Here is a 16,667-nt window from a genome sequence, read left to right as displayed (position 1 = left end):
CTCCAGTTGAGACCACAGGTCCAGACCTGAGCCTTAACCGCCCCATTGCATAAAAATACCTGAACGACTTCAACCTGGCGTCTTGCTGCCGCTGCGCTGGTGAGCAGCAATGGTAGACTGACAAGAGTGTCTCTTTTTTTTTTTTTTTTCGTTTATGAGGTGAAAGGGAGATTATCACAAACCATTGGCAGCAAGGGATGATGAAGTAATTTCTGTAGATGCAAACAGAAAAACTAGAACATGTGAGAACATATATGTTTTTTTTCTTTTGTATGTCTGTCTATAACAGAGACAACATCTTTGGTAATTTCTTGTTTCAAAATGCAATGGCATGGTTAATGCGACACAATGTTCACCAACGAAACATTTCTCGCTACACTCAGAGTGTAGCTGACACGTATTTTGGCACACAGTTAAGGTGGTCCTGAAATATTTCTCTGATGTGTATTGAAATTAAAAATTGAAATTGATTGTGTATTGTATTGTCATTTAAATTTGAAATATTAGTTTATATTTCATCATGTAAAAGAGTCCCTGGGAAAATTACTTGTTCAGTGAGTATATATATATTCATACATATGTGTGTCCGTATGTGGAATTTGTACTTTTTTTTTATTTTTAGCGAGAGTGATTCATATTTCTTACGAAAGCAGCAGCTGTAATGCGATGGTACTTCAAATAACACTTTTACTTTTCAAATAAAACTTCAGCAGAAACTTTTACAGACTTGCTTAGGATATTTATTCCAAATGTTTTCATGCATCAAATATTTTATCCTCGAGATAAATAAATATATATAAAAACAGAAAGCACAGCAGCAAGACGATTTCCCGGCATCGGAGTGACGGATGAAGTTCCAATAAGCTGTTACCCTGGGCAGTGTCAGTTTTGGGACACCCGCGACGGTGATACTCGAGTCGACAGAGCGAAGGGGGGAAAGTGTGGGTGGAAGGCGACGAGGGAGGTCGCGTGTCCCCGTTGAACCACGACGGGTGAGATGTCGTAGCAGAAACAGTAGCACATCTCTGTACGCTCCGAACGTCTCTGTGGGGCCGTGCGTTAAGCATGAAATGAAAGTATTTCGTGGGTACGGTTCTTCGTTATCTCTGCATGTGTTCTGCACCAAACTCTGGAATTTCACAGTTTGTCTGACACATCTCCTAGAGGCTCTTACACAGTACTACCTGGGGGGGGGGGGGGGGGGGGGGGGTCCGAGCAAGTGACGTCTCACTGAATACAACTTGCCGAATGGGGGTTTGCAGCCGTTGTCATATAACCTTATGTACCCCTCTATCGTCCTTGTAATGTCAGATTTGGAACATGAATAAGCAGCGATCTACTGCTCGCGCTGTGCCTGTTTGTCTTCGAAGGATATTGAAAGAGAAGAAAAAGCTTCATCAGACCTCCGTGGACATTGCTGTGTCAAGATAACTCTGAGTGCCCAGTGCGTCAGGGGGGGGTCTCTTTATTGGGCAGGAAAAGTCAGCCAGAAAAAGACGACGAACGTTATTGATATGCCGTTCCATTCACGCTTTCTTACCCAGCAATCAGAGAAGCTAGGGTGACCTGCATCACCTCAAGAAATAGACAGCAGATCTCAGTGGGTCGTATTACACCCCGAAGGGAAACGTTCGCCGTAGACATCACGTTCACTCACGAAGACGGCGCAGTATTTAACATTCCAATACACAGAAGGGATCATGTGGGCGCGCTGTTTCTCGCATTTGTCTTTCGTTCAGTCATATGCAGGGGAAGAAAAGAAAAGCTGCGTGTAAAAAGGCAACTGTAGAGCTGTGAAATAGACCACGGCTTGTGTTGGGATCGCTCGTTCAGTATATTTCTCATCACCTGGTGTCGATTAGTGCGGCGCGAAGTGCCTGTATGCGCTAAGGAAGCCAACTTGAACGAAAGTTAACGCACATGAAACGTTCAGTTCCAGTTTATTATACCTCTACCAAAAAATACAAAAAGAACTGGCACTGTAGGGTCAGCCCGCGAGGCATTCCCATATTCGGCATTGCAAAACTTCATCGACATTGTCTAAAGAAGAACTTTCACCGATTAACAACACCTAACGCACGCGTACAATTATACTATAAAGCAGGGGCATAATTAACCACAGGCGTTATTTGCATATATATGCTGTTTCACTTTCACTTTGAAGTTGCGAGCTGACGTATAAGTTCAAGGGGCAAAATTATACAGTTTTATCCTGCCCACTGACATTTCTTCTTCTTCTTCCTCACACAACAATTGTTCCCGATCTTTCTCCTTTTCATTTGTTTAAAAGCTCGTGTAGAGCTTACAAGGAAGTGCTTCGGACCCTATAGCAATAGGCGTCTACGCGCAATATGATTCACACGAACAGTGCTGCACATATGTGCTAGGGTCATCCACGCAAAAAGAATCCAGAAATAAAAGGCACCTTTTCGAGAAGAAGTTCTGCTCTAGCATGAGTACCACTTGCACCAGACATGCCACGAAGGATATGACATGGAAAAAAATGGGGGGAAATGTGTCTCAGTGTGCATCGTATAAATTATGGACCGGACTGAGTACGATGTGTGCTGGCAGTATAGTGGAAACTGCCAGTAAAAACGCTCATACATCTGCTCGTATTGAACCCACGAAGCTATGCCCGGCTATACCCTCGACCAGAGCTGTGGACGTCAGGAAAAAGTACTAATTAAGTTGTATATACAAGACTCTGAAAGTAATTCAGCTGCAGTAATTGGCTTTTCTTTATTGAAACTAAGATGTAATTCAGTTACCGTTGCAGTTACCCGCCAAATGTAATCGAGTTAGCCTTGAGTTACTTCAACCTGTGTGCATTTAAAGTGGACACACATTACGAAGCCTTTCACAAAATGATTTAACGTAAGATTTTTCATACCTGAAGTTCATACTCGACATCACAGACCAGATGACAAAAATATTGACATGAACAACGGAACTCACATGTAGGAAACGGAACACCTGAACCGAACTCCGAACAGAATGCACGAGCAGAAAGTATAGAAACAATAGTTCTAAGACACTCGACATGTTACTTAACCTTGACGTTGCGCAAACAGACAACCAAAAATTTAATTTTCGAAAGCAGGAGCTGACATTTTACATCATTGACTAGACAAGGTGGGTGTTCACATGCGGCAGTTCAAACGTCGCTCGTCGCCATTTCATGTACTTGTTGTTGTTTGAATAGTATATTATGTTTTAAATGAATGCTAAAATCAGTGCAACACCAGCTGCTGCAAAAAAGAAGGAAAAACTTGTACACAGTACAAAAGCCTGAGGCTTTCGAAAGTAAGGATTTACAACTAATTCATTTAATGATAGCAGAAAGTAACTGTCCCTCAAGTAGAAGGTACGGGAAAAATATAATCAAATGAGAGCTACACATACTCATTACTGAATGTATTTAGATGCTGTAATTACTTACTCCAAAATTTATTAATTACGCTAAGCTATTTTTTTGCAATTGATTACTTCACAGCAATGCTGGTTACACTACAAAACACTACAGAGGCATGCCGCTCAAAACTGTGAAGAGAAGAAAGGTAAAGTTAAGTTTTAAAAAAACGAAAAAAAAAAAAACACGAGAGAATAAGAAGTTTGTAAGGCAGTGTCCGAAGAACGAGTAGATATGATTCGCAAAGCGTTCCAGCGGAGTATGCGAGTCTGGCTCATCCTACTAGTAGTACGGAACTAGGAATATCGAAGTCTGCCCTTTATAAGCGGTTACTTGTTTGAACGTACAGAATTCCATAGGCTCGAAAGCTTAAGTCAAATGTCCGTCCCGCAAGACGTTGGACATTTAATGACATCCACAGAGGCCTGTTGAGTTCCAAAGTAGTGTATATTAAGCATCGAATTAGGCGAACACCTTTCACAGCGGACAAGCCATGCGGTGTACGAAGAGTAGCTACGATGTTGGCATGCCAAAGTTTCAGGCTACTGCTGCAGAGGAGATGCGTGTAGCGGCTCTCGTGCACCAGTCGGGAGGGCGACTTTGAAATACTATAACATATGCAGACAAACATCCCGAGCCTGTATAAATGCATTTAGGACCGAACACAAGGGCCAGTTGTCAGAGATGTATAGTGCGCTGTAAAGCTTGTGCTGAATTAGATTAGCAAGACGAGACTACCGCTCTACTTACGAGCAGTACACGTGAGATCTTGGTATTAAACAGTATGTATATACTGTTCAACTAAATGAAAAGCTTGTTGTTAAATTTGACCTGGCAATGACTTGTACCAGCTGAATAGCTATGCAATCATGGATAAATATTTCCTTCGCTGTAATGTTATTAAGATCAGACGTCGACTTCTTGCTTCCTGGGCACACAAGTCGAAGCTCCAACGTTACACCCCCACTCCCCCCCCCCCCCCCCCCCCCCCCCCCTGTGGAAGCGCATGCGAGGTGCCACTGATCGGTGTCAATGAGGTTTGTAATGCGGGACGAGAAATAATTCCCCTAACTTGTTGCGGCCATTTCTAGTCTATCTAGCATTACAAATATATGTGTAGAAGATGACATCATTGGTTTCATCCCGCGTATCCTCGTGATCTCGCTTCAGCGAGCTCCATATTCATTCGATACGTGCGCCATTAAATTATCAACACCACCTGTATTTGGCTCATTGATTTATTGTACAGTTTGGTGCCGAAACTCGGGATCGAACCAAGCTTGGCAGAGATGAATCAAGATGTTCAAGCCATATTTATTGTTGACGAATCGCTGGACAGTCAATGCAGGAATGGCGACCGGTACCTTAAAGCTATCATGGCCGTCGTGGGTCTAGTCGCGTGCAGCTCTAAACTACTCTTCGAATTCGGCGAGACAGGTATCCGCTGAAGGCGGACAGTTTTCGTCAAGTTCATGTTCCAACATAGCACACTCATACAAACAGAGACTCGACCCCGATTAGTTGAGGCTCGACTCTTTTTCTGGTGTGCTGCGACAACAAAGCTTCTGGGATCAGTTTCGTGCTATTATTCACGAGAACCCACGACTTTCCAACGTCAACAAAATGAAATGTTTGGTGTCACTTGTTACGAGACTAGCCACTCGAGCCGTGGAATGTCCATTATGAACGACAACAGTATGACAGTCAAAATACTGTTTGGAAAGCACATGTTACTCGTCAACAAGCACTTGGGCTGCCAGTTTGACTTAGCACCATTGAAACCTATATCGACGATGCCGGGAATCTGAGAGCGCTCCTCGAAGCCCTTACCGTCAGAACCAAAGATCTGGAGAGTCTAGGTACACCACGAAGTCAGCACTCAATCGCTGTTCATCCGACAATAACTCGGAAGATCCCTTCTCCTCTGGAGCTCGAATATTATCGCAACTCGTCCTCTCTTTTTAGAGTTTCTGGAAAAAGAGATAGAATGTCGCGAACGGGGTTCGCAGACCGACCGTTGTGACGAAGAACGGTGAAATCGAAATAGCCGCCGAATGGCACCCCATTTTCCATCTGCTTCTTCTTTGGCAGCGAGCAGTACAAATCAAAGGAGCCTTTGTTGGACTTTGTTGGACGCTTGTATATTACACTTGAGCCATGAGGAGAAGAGAGGCATAATATGCCAGGAAGGGTGCTGCTGCTTGTGCAGCAAGCAGTCGCACCTCCAAGGATTGCCAGGTGAGCCACAGGCTTCGATGTCAGAAGTGTAACAGGCGGCACCTCATTCAATTGTGTTCGGAAGGACCTCCGATTACTACAGCAACGGCTGTCACTGAGAGCATAGTCAAGCCAGTGTGTTCTTTATAACATGTCTTCGAAACGCAAAGCGGCCCGGAAGTCCTCTTACAAATCGCGAAGGCGTGGATCGAAGGCACAAACAGTCAGCGATATTTGGTTTTTATTTTACTCGAGGGGGGTATTCAGCGCAGCTTGATGGCTGAGACATCGCAAGAATGTCTCAGCCAAGATTTGATGCACACGGCCCGCTACGGTCAGGTGTTGCTGTATATAACCAGGTCTCTTCTCGCAGGTCTCATGATTGGTGCTATCGAATATGACCAATTATGCTCGAACACCCTCCCATCGGTGAAAGCTGATATGTCGAGACTCTTGAAGGAATTGGGCCTCGACGTCGCTGACGGGCCTTTGGAGTCTAACTGCGAGATTTCGCTTCTCATCGGATCAGATTTTCGCTGTGAAGTTGTTACTCGAGCAACGATCCGCCAATCAGATCAGTGAAGCGGTTAGTTGCAGCTGAAACACTCTTTGTATGGACGGTTCAAAGCACAGTTAAAACTACGTATCTTCAACCACGGAAGCGAAATCGGAGGTGTGCGAATTGGAGGGCAACCTGGAGACTATGTCGACGATACGGAATCCCAGTTGTAAGCCTTCTGGGAACTTAAACATCTGGGTATTACCAATGGGGAGCGGTGCAACATAGATGGTGACATGGTGCTACAGAAGTTTTGTTCAAGTCAAACTGTAGAACGTCTACCGCGAGACATCGAAAAACTGCCAGCGTTAGGACACAACAGAGTGATAGACGAACAGCGACTTCGAATTATCGCAAGGAAGTTTTTTCTGATGAAGCTCTCATGAACGAGTATGACTCTACGATACGACAGTGCCTGAACAATGGCTACACTGAACTTGCAGTGGACCCTGGAGTGATTTTAGGGCCGGTGTACTACATGCGTCATCGTGCAGTAATTCGGATGGATCGTGAAACCACCAAGGTGCGAATTGTTTTTGACCCCTCATCAAAAGCCTCTGGAAGCGTCTACCCTTTTGAAGCTCTGCTGGACCTACCCAGTTGCGCTCGCAGTAGACGTCGAGAAGGCATTTTTACAAATTGTAGTGAACGAGTGTAATCGTGATTCTTTGATTTTTTTTTTTTTTTTTTTGGTACGCAACGATTCAGAAGCCAAACGAAACTTTAGCTCATGTGGGAACATGATCCGTGTTCCTTTCGGAGCAAGATCCAGCCCGTTTCTCTTAGCTGTAACTCTGCGTCATGACTTGCAGTCCACAAGTGCATTTGATCCCCACACGGCTGCCTTGCTTTCGAGTCGCTTCTACGTTGCCGGGGCTGACACCATTGATGACGCGACAGCTCTTTCTCGCCAAGCTAAAGCTATTCAGGAAGCTCATTTCAGGCTATAGTCAAGTGGATTAGTAGCGACTATGCTGCGGACAATATTTGAACAGGAGGCTACATCAGCTACGAGGCCATCGTTCATAGAGAAGGCTCTGGGACGCGATCCAATATTCGATGAAGTCTCTTTCTGAATTTCTACAGAAACGATCTGACACCACCAATAACAACCAAGCGCTACGTGCTTCAAGCAGCCTCTCGCGTGTACGATCCTTATGGCCACGTATGTCCCGCCCTACGTAGTAAAAGCGAGGATACTATTTCAGCGTATATGGCTGGCAAGATTAGCATGGGACGGCAGACTTTCCGAAGGTACGTTGCATATGCGGGTACCAGGTGTCGATAAGCGCAAAACCTTTTGCGTGTCTCGATACAACACAGATTAACTCGAATGACTGCCTTCTCTGAAGTATCGAAGACCTTACATGTGCTCAGCCTGTACTCAAGCCATATGGCGCGGCTTTCTATCTGGTCTTACAATACGACGATAGGCATTCTGAAGCCGATCTCGGGCTGGCGAAGTCCAGGGTAGCTCCAGTGAAACTTACCTCTTTACCAAGCCTTGAGCTGATGGGCGCAGTTATAGCTTCACTAGTATTATTCGTAACGGCGTCTCCGTCCCTCTCGAAGCTACAGCAACTTTATGAGCAGACTCGGAAAATACCTTGCACTGGACCTACGGGTTGCCTACGGCATGGAAGCCATTTGTACAAAGCAGAGTAGCTGAGATACAGACAGTTACATCTCCCAAACATTGGAGGCATGGCACAGGACGTGACAATCCTGCAGACTTGCTTGTACACCAGGGGAATATCGTGCCTTCGTCTACTGAGGAACTCTTTCAGGTGACAGGAGCCGGCATAACGGCCTCCAGCGTGACACATGCCTGCAGAAGATTCAGTTGAGGCACAAGATGAAGCAAGACCGCTCAGTGTTTGCTCCGTGTACACTGCTGTGAAGAACTCCATTCTCCAGGTCGGTACGTTTAGTTACAGATATTGGATATCAATCGCGCAACAGCGGTCGTTTGGACACCACCCTGCTGCTCACAAATGCTTCAGCACGCATTCCTCTTTCAGGATGAAAAGGGTATCCTGGGCATCAAAAGATCGTTTACAGTATGGGGGATTCGTTCGTTCTTTCAAGCACCCCATTGTCGTCCTCACGGATCACCAATTTGCTGTTCTACTTGTCATGCAGACGCATATAAGAATACAGCATGCAGGTGTTCAATAAACTTTGAGAAAAATACTGTCGGCAAGTTGTAAAACGGATTCTTTACCAGTGTCCGGTCAGCCGTCGCGCAAGGGCTCCTGGATGTACTGAGACTATGGCTCCTCTACCACATGGTCGAATATCACCCTCACCGCTTTTTGAGGTAAATGGCACAGACAACACGAGACCGCTCTATTATAAATCCTATCAAGATAGAGCGTCGGAGAACTGGTACATTCTTGTCTTTACATGTGCCGTCACGAGAGCCATCCACCTTGAGCTCACGAGATGTATCGCAGCTGCAGATTTTATAAAAGCCTTCAGGAGGTTTTTGGCAAAACGAGGTGCACCACGAACGATATATTATTTGTTGATTTGTTTAATCACGTTAAGGACCCCCGTTGGGGGATTTATATAACGGAGGGGCAAAACTTTGCTCTTTTTGCCGTTGTGACGAACACTTCGCGTTACAGACCGTAAACAACACCAATAATAACAGGACTAACACAGGCAGGCATAACATCAGAAATAAGAATAGGCTACATTAATCACAAAGTACATCAAAGGGAAAGAAAAGCAATGATGACGGTGCCTGGACTGACAGAAGGACCGCTTGAACGAGAGCGTTATACAATGCGTTATGCTATGTAGAGTTGAGCAATGGCAGCCTTGAAACGAGCAGCATCATGAATATAGACAAGAGTTTGCGGCAAGTGGTTCCAGTCGCGAATCGTTAGGAAAGAAGGAGTGCATGAATGTGCGACTGTGTGGAATTTTGATCTTGTGGGCATGGTCATCGCGCGAAGAAATGTAGTCCGCAGGAGGAGAAAACGGTGATTATACCGATATAAACGAGGGCGACGGGATCTCACCCTCTTTGGGCTGTCTCAGGATCCATAAGTGACAAGTCGTCTTACGTTGCACCAGATCACATGGAAGTTTATTGTGGAACGTGCAGCTTGGTGGGGGAGTTCTGGGTGAGATTATTAGGTAGTGTGAAGACCTGGCTACGCGAGATTCTGGGCAGGAGCACCCTCGAATACGAGGAACTCGTCACTGAATCACAACCGACCGTTACGACCGTTAACATACATTTCCGAAGATCCAGATGACTTTGAAGTCCTTACCCCTGCTTATTTTGTAGTGGGAAAAAGATTCACGGCTCTTCCTTCTCACGACTCTCCAACCGAGATCAGGCCAACATTCGAGCATATATGCGAATACCAAGAAAAAACCTCACTGCTCTTCTTTTGGGCAAAATGGACCAAGGAATATATCTTGTGCCTACGGCCGGCGAACATACGCCCATCGTAATGTTCGGACAGCGTCGAAGTTGGAGATATCATTATCGTCGCAAAGGTACAGGCCCACAGCAGCGGAGACAGAAAGATACACTCTTGTCAAATCAAATTAGCTCGCGGAAAATCGATCCGCAGGTCAATTCAACTACTTCACAGATTAGAAGCCGACACTTCTTGATCCGCATGCCACGTTGTTTTCGGAAGATGACATCACTGGTTTCATCTCGCGCATTCACGTGTTCTCGCTGCAGCGAGCCCCATATTCATTTCATACGTGTGCCATTAAAGTACCAGCCTAGCCTGTACTTGGCTCGTTGAGTACGCCATGTATTTCTTGGCGACATGATCTTTGTAATATGCGTGATTTGTATGTTGTGCGCGCTAGTGTCGCTGCACGCGTGATGTATTACCGTGGTGCCTCGCAGTGGCTGCATCATGCCATGCTACTTACATATTTTGAGTTTTCTGTATCCCGTGCTTGCAGGTATTGTGATTACTAGAGCGCGTAAAAATATCCACTGGGGCTGAAGTGAGACAAAATGAGATACAACTTTGCAATTGAATGTCATTTTAAAAAAATCTACTTCTATTTTGAACACAACCTTCAATGGAGCGCTCTTTAGAGTCTCGAGCTTCCGACCTGCAAATATAGAAGCAGTAAAGGTAAAAATATACCGTGAAATTAATAAGTCAGAATGGTGTCACTTTAGCCCCGACCCTTCGGGAAAATTGAGACATCTAGCCAAAATTAACCGTACCGGTAAGTTTTTGCAATGAAAACAAGCAAAGTGAACTTCATGATACCTTATACAATCTTTATCAGCCGATTCTCGGCATGCAGTGCACTGGTCCTTTGCAAGCAAGGCACTGTTGTGATGCACGAGCTAGCTTTTTTGGGTGCTTTTTGTTTTTTGCTTCATCGTCATTTTTGCTTCACCAAAATCCATTTCATTATCGTATGTGCGAAACATCCCACAAAATAAGTGAAAGAGAAATACTTCAGGAGCAAGCACAAAGCAAGATGGCGTAGACGCAGGCAAGCTGGTGGATCGTATCCATGATGAGCAGAGCCTGTACTTGTGCAACGAAGAAACATGACACACAGACGAGAGCTCAAATTGGGCTCTCATCTGTGTCTCATGTTTCTTCGTTGCCCAAGCTCAGACTCTACTCATGGTGCATAAAGCAATTCAATTGTTGGCTCATGCCACTCAAAATGGCACATTGTCGCCTTATGCCCCGTGCGTACCAACACGCAAGAAACGACAAAAATACAGTAACTCGCGCCTTTTTGGCGAGTCTTCACCTTCCGGGAAGGAAGAGACCCAGAAACGAAGTAGTAGATGAGGTAATTAAACATGGGAGAACGAACACAACACAAGCCTCACAACACCCAGTTGCATGCTTGACATAGAGACACCTTTCTGTAAAGTTCATTAAGCAACGCGTTTCTGAGATATGTGGCGTCAAGCAAACAATCTCTCAGTTACTCAACGTCCATTTTGCCCCCCCCCCCCCCCTCCATACTACATACACTGAAATCTGCGAAACAAAATTATTACATGGCCTGTACTTCAACGGTATGCAGTACTGTCATCATCTAGAATTCCTCTCTCTCCTTCCGAAATCCCCATCCGAGAATGAGTGAGTTGACGTGACTCCGTGAAGACGGGGGAAGTGTCAACCAAGAGTCCCGTGGAGTGAAGTCAATATGACCCTGTTTGAGAGCCTGCATAGCGTATGTGCTCATGTGCGCCCAACCGCAACAGGCGAATCCACATCCGCACCGCACGCGCATCCGCAACAGACGAATTTTCAGTCGCAAATGGGAGCTTACCTTCATCCTAACACTTCATGGTGACAGGATCGAGTCGGACTTCCCCGGTTTCGCCGTTTCGCACATTGCTGATTTTTCTAGCCGATTTCGTACATTCAGTTGCGCCAGTAAAAAGAGCGAATATATTTTGCAGCGTCCCTTCTGATAGACTGTTTGATTAACTAAGCAGGGTTTCGCGTAACTAAGCAGTGTCCCTGCTCCTTCACGCTACTTCCGTTTATCCTGCGCAGAGTCGGCATGGAGGAGATGAATACAAAGCAAGAATACAAAGGTCCTGCAATGTTGAAAAGTGGAGAATCCAGCGATCTGGTGAAGCTGACTGTCCTTCTACTGGACCCAGTAGAAGAGGAGTCTCTGTTCAAAATTTGACGGCTCCCCGACCAAAAGTTTTTCCTTCAATGGCCCCGCAATGTATTTTAAAACCTAAATGTGGTGTTCCTCAAGTTTCATGAAGCTCTATCCTCCTATCATTGTAGAGCTTTTCAGCCCTTCCAACGATTCAAGACGTCGAATTACTAGATACGGGATTCATTTCCTTGAGCATGAAAAACAATTACAAAGGGACAAGAGTGTGAATGAATCCTATGTCTAGGTTACACCGGTTGACTTGCCCAATTCCTCTGCCTACGTATCGATTTACTAATACCATGATTTATTATATCAAGGACCTACAGCACAAGGTATACCAATGGTTACTGCAGAACCAGCAGGCAATGATGTTATCTAGGAGCCGTACTGACTGGGCTCGACTCCAAGGGTGATATACCTACGGCGTCTAAGTTCGTCTGGGTGTACGAATCGCGAATAGTATTGGATTGTGCGGCTCTAGCTTTGTTGGTAAATTCTTCTCACATGGAGAACCCCCAAAAGTTTTGAAACGTCCTTTAATGCGTATCTTAAGACATGATATCCATTTATTCATTTATATATTCAGCTTGTAACAATGCGGGTCCTATTTTGTGTGGTCAAAATTCGGTACCAACCTATAGAAGCAATATGGTGATCACGTGATCACCACAAGCAATGCATATTTACCGTGCAATATCAGCGCAGTTTTCAGCGTGCACGTAACCAGCGGCAAACTTCCAACAGAAAAACAACGAAGTAAATGCGGCACTTGTAACCAGGGATCGGAAACGAAACTGAACCCGAACTGAAAACCGCTAAAAACTCGTATTTTTGCTGAACCGGAACTGAACCGAACCCCCAAAAAATTTCTTGCGCTGAACCGAACCGGAATTGAACCGAAAAAAGAAAATTGGCGGTTACCGGTTCGCGAAACGGTTCAGACGTAACGTGCGTTGTGAAAAATCTGAACTAGGATTTACATAGCGGACTGAGCCGCGTTGCCAACCAAATTCGAAACTGAAACTGGACAAAATAAAACTGCAACCCAAGTGTGCGAGGTATTTCGTATTTTCTCCTCGCAGATATTGCGTTCATTCAGTTGTGGTAGTCTTAATAATAATAATAATATTTTATTGGTGCCCAAGAACGGTCGTGACGACCCTAATGTAGGCGCACACACACAGTAAATCATTTTACACCTTTATTTGCTCAAACAAAGTGTATTCTTATAAAAACACCCTTTTCTATTCCACAAAGAGTGCAAAAAGTGCATTACTAAACGTGTAATATCGACATACACCATGTCTTATCCAATGTGGATCATTAAGGGTGTAAAGTGGGGTGTTGAAACAGGTGTTTTCCGTCGAATGCACCTTTTTTACACCCATTTGAATTGGGAGTATGGTGTTAAAAATGGTGTTTTATTTCGTGAGAGAAAAATTATGCTGGTTTCACAGCTCCGCTCAGCAAGTAATCACATTATAGACGATAACCTGAGTTAAAAACACAGTATTTGACAGGGAGGGATGTTAGAAATTTAGCTTATACCTCTGACTCGTTGCAAGCGTGGGTGTTAATTGCAAAAACACATTCCCGCCACCGTTACAAACGTTTCCCGCCCCACCACATGTAACGAACGTGCCCCAACAAATTTTATTTCAGTATATGATACATCCGACATGCCAATATAGGCTACTGAGGGTGCCCCAGGTCTCTTTATGCCTTGCACTCACTTTGGTCCCACAGTGTTAACAAGCTAACGAGGCGTGCCTGCGACGCATTGTACTCTGGTTTAGGTTCAACGATGGAACCACGGCTGGAAGTCTACCGCGTTCGCGGTGCTGCTTGCCATAGAACCAAGAACGTCGAACTGTATGTCTCGGCCAGTGGTGTCGGTATGCTGCCACGGAAGCTCCTATTACACTATTTGCGAGGGAATATTCGCTAGCAAATAATTCCATCATAAAAGGTGTTTTCAATAGAATACTCCCATTTTAAGGGTGTTTTTGTTTTTAAACACCCATTATAACAGTGTTTTATTAGGAATACACTTAACTAAAGGGTGCATTAGAAAACACCCATCATTTGAGTGTAAAGGCAACAGCAAAAAGGTGTGCGCCATGGGACAAGCCATTTACACCAAAAAAGTGTAAAAAAGTTTACTGTGCATGTTGGCGCACACGTGGTTTCACGTCGTGCGGTGCTTTATTTCACTTGCTAAGGTAACACCTATCATTCATCGGGTAGTTAGAACACCAAATGCAAATGACAATTGTGTTGGTGATCATGCTATGGCAAGTCAAATTTCTTCCTGCCAAAGGAGAAAAAGTAGCGTCTGATTGAATATATGTGGTCAAAAAGGACAAGAAGCGCCATTTGTCGTGTTTTATTTATTTTCTTCTTCCTTTTGGTAGTTGTAGGCTTCCTTGTACGCGATTTTGTCGTCCAGCAACCCCAAGTTTTTATTTTGGGGTGTGAAAATAACTGCAAGTCCCTGAGCAGGATGTAACAGGGTGTATACGATGAGCGAACATAGAGAGTATAGTATGCTATCGTAGCGTTACACCTGAAATGCAGATATGTAACACGCAGTGTTGCTGTGAACCGCTCCTGGTGTGGGCAACAAAGACAACAAAAGTACATTTGTGTTATTTGAGAATCGTTCGGATGTGTTTGGCCAATGTGCTTGGCCAACCAGTGGTAATCCGCTCAAAATTCACTTTCGTGAACCGGTTCGAACCAATATTTTGCGCTGCTGCGGAGCTGAACCAATATGCCTGAACCTCAACCCTTACCGAACCAAAAAAATAACTGTTCCGATCCCTGGTTGTAACATACTATACCACGGTCAATGCGACGGACATAGCCAGCTGTTTCCAAAGTGCCACTGGCAACTGCAATCTGTTGGATCAGTGACCTCTGGGTGGGGATTTTTACACAAATGTCTTTGATGTACACTGTAAATCGTTTTACACCTTAAAGGGTGTAAATCGAAATGTTCATGGCGCACACCTTTTAAGGTGTATTTTAACACCCCCATGGCAATTGGGGTGTAATGGGTGTAACGCCGAATAAAACTGCTGGGTCCATGGCAATATGCTGGTAACTGTGTATTCACAATTACCAGCATATTGCATATAATCATCACATTGAGGTCCATATATGTATGCACATCAAGGGGATTAAATATGTGTGTAAACATGCACAGCCGACAGACAATCATGTATGGCATGGCAGCTGTGCATGGCAATGAAGCATGGCAGCTGTATATAGCTTTTCGTGAAATTGTAGACCTTCTCATAAGCAGGCACCTCCCCCATATGCATGTTCATTACTTAGAACGTTGCATTTATTCGTTTCTTCAAGGCTTTGCAGTGTTGCACCCCAAATATCTAACCCCTGTAAAATGCATTACATTGTTCATTATCCGCGACTCATCAGGATGTTTGGTCATCTCCTAGCTGTATGGTGTATGCGTTTCGAAGGGAAACACCAGCATTTTAAAGATGTTGCTAGAAAAACTCGACATTTTAAGAACATAACCCTTTCATTAGCAACAAGACATCAATTTTATCAAATGTATGTGTGGTCGCAGCCCTTCATCAGAAATGCCACATCTACTGATGGTTCCAAGGAGATTCTACTTCAACATGCCCCAGAAGCAATTCAGAGTTACATTCATGACCATGATGTTCACGCAGAATCTATAGTCTATGTCAAAAGGGCAGTTGATAATGATAACACATTCGCTGTTCACTCTAAATCTTTTCACACCTTTAAAGGTGTAATAACGTGCATGGCGCACGCCTTTTTAGGTGTAATATTGGTAACATCATAATGGAGCACGGTTTCGCACAAATTTTCTTTACTCGAGTGTTGTCTGTCCTCTAAAAATTCAGTCTTGCAACAAATCAATATTGTTCAACAGTATTGTAGACACTTGCGCGTGCTCGATTATCGATAGCGATGCATATATGCATTAGCTTGTACCTACGATATCCAAGACATAATGAAAGCAAGATTTGCAGTGACACTTGATCTTTAGTAATGCTTTCCAAATTTTGTAAAATATCATCCTGGAGATGCAATGTTACGCAACCAGGTTGAATGTGCATAGCACACACCTTTAAAGGTGTGAAAAAGTTTACAGTGTTGGTTGTGTTGTTTCCAAAGGATCTTCCGAGGAGGACTTACCAGTGTTCGTTGAGATAGCAGGCATATATATTATTGACTCGGATACCATTTTTCTCATACAAACATTAACTACAGTTGAGCGTGATGAGCACTATCATGTATTTGTTCTGTCTTGCAATGAGGTGCCACGTGGTTTAAGAAATTTAAGCATTATCTCAACAGATCTTCTAAATCTGCATACCTTACCAGATGGTAGACGTGTTGTAAATCCACGCTATGCACTTTTGTAATGTAACTTCCCGTTCCCTGTTGTTGTATATATTTACTCTTGTTCATGTGAACGAAAATAAACATATTCCCTTTCTACACCCAGGCGACACACTTATCACCATATTTCACTTGAGGGTGTAGTACACCATTGTTACACCCTCAGGAACTTCCAAAACAAAGTTGCAGGGTGTGAAAGGGGTGTAACCTTTGTTAATACACCTATTTTACACTTTTAAAGGTGTGAAACGATTTAGAGTGTACGAGGGGTGCTCAAGTCAAACCGGGACTTTCTGTCTCCTGAGTGTACAAATGGCTCGCGCTACTTCTTTTTCGTCATTTTCACACGCGACAGGCCTCCGCGTTCACCACGTGGTGGTCCAAAGTTTGTGCAAAACAGAAGACACGTGCTGGACAAGATGGCCGACAACTAGG

The 16,667-nt window shown here is 44.3% G+C and overlaps 1 protein-coding gene across 2 annotated transcripts in view; it reads left to right on the top strand.

Annotated features, from left to right (window-relative positions):
* Window positions 1–16,667, top strand: part of LOC135377671 (transcription factor LBX2-like) — a 208,358-nt gene that overhangs the window by 6,736 nt on the left and 184,955 nt on the right. The window lies entirely within an intron of this gene.

This window comes from Ornithodoros turicata, chromosome 1 (genome assembly GCF_037126465.1).
Source record: "Ornithodoros turicata isolate Travis chromosome 1, ASM3712646v1, whole genome shotgun sequence".
NCBI classification, from domain to species: domain Eukaryota; kingdom Metazoa; phylum Arthropoda; class Arachnida; order Ixodida; family Argasidae; genus Ornithodoros; species Ornithodoros turicata.
The sequence above is the reverse complement of the archived record's forward strand: the minus strand, read 5'-3'. Positions and strand labels throughout refer to the sequence as shown.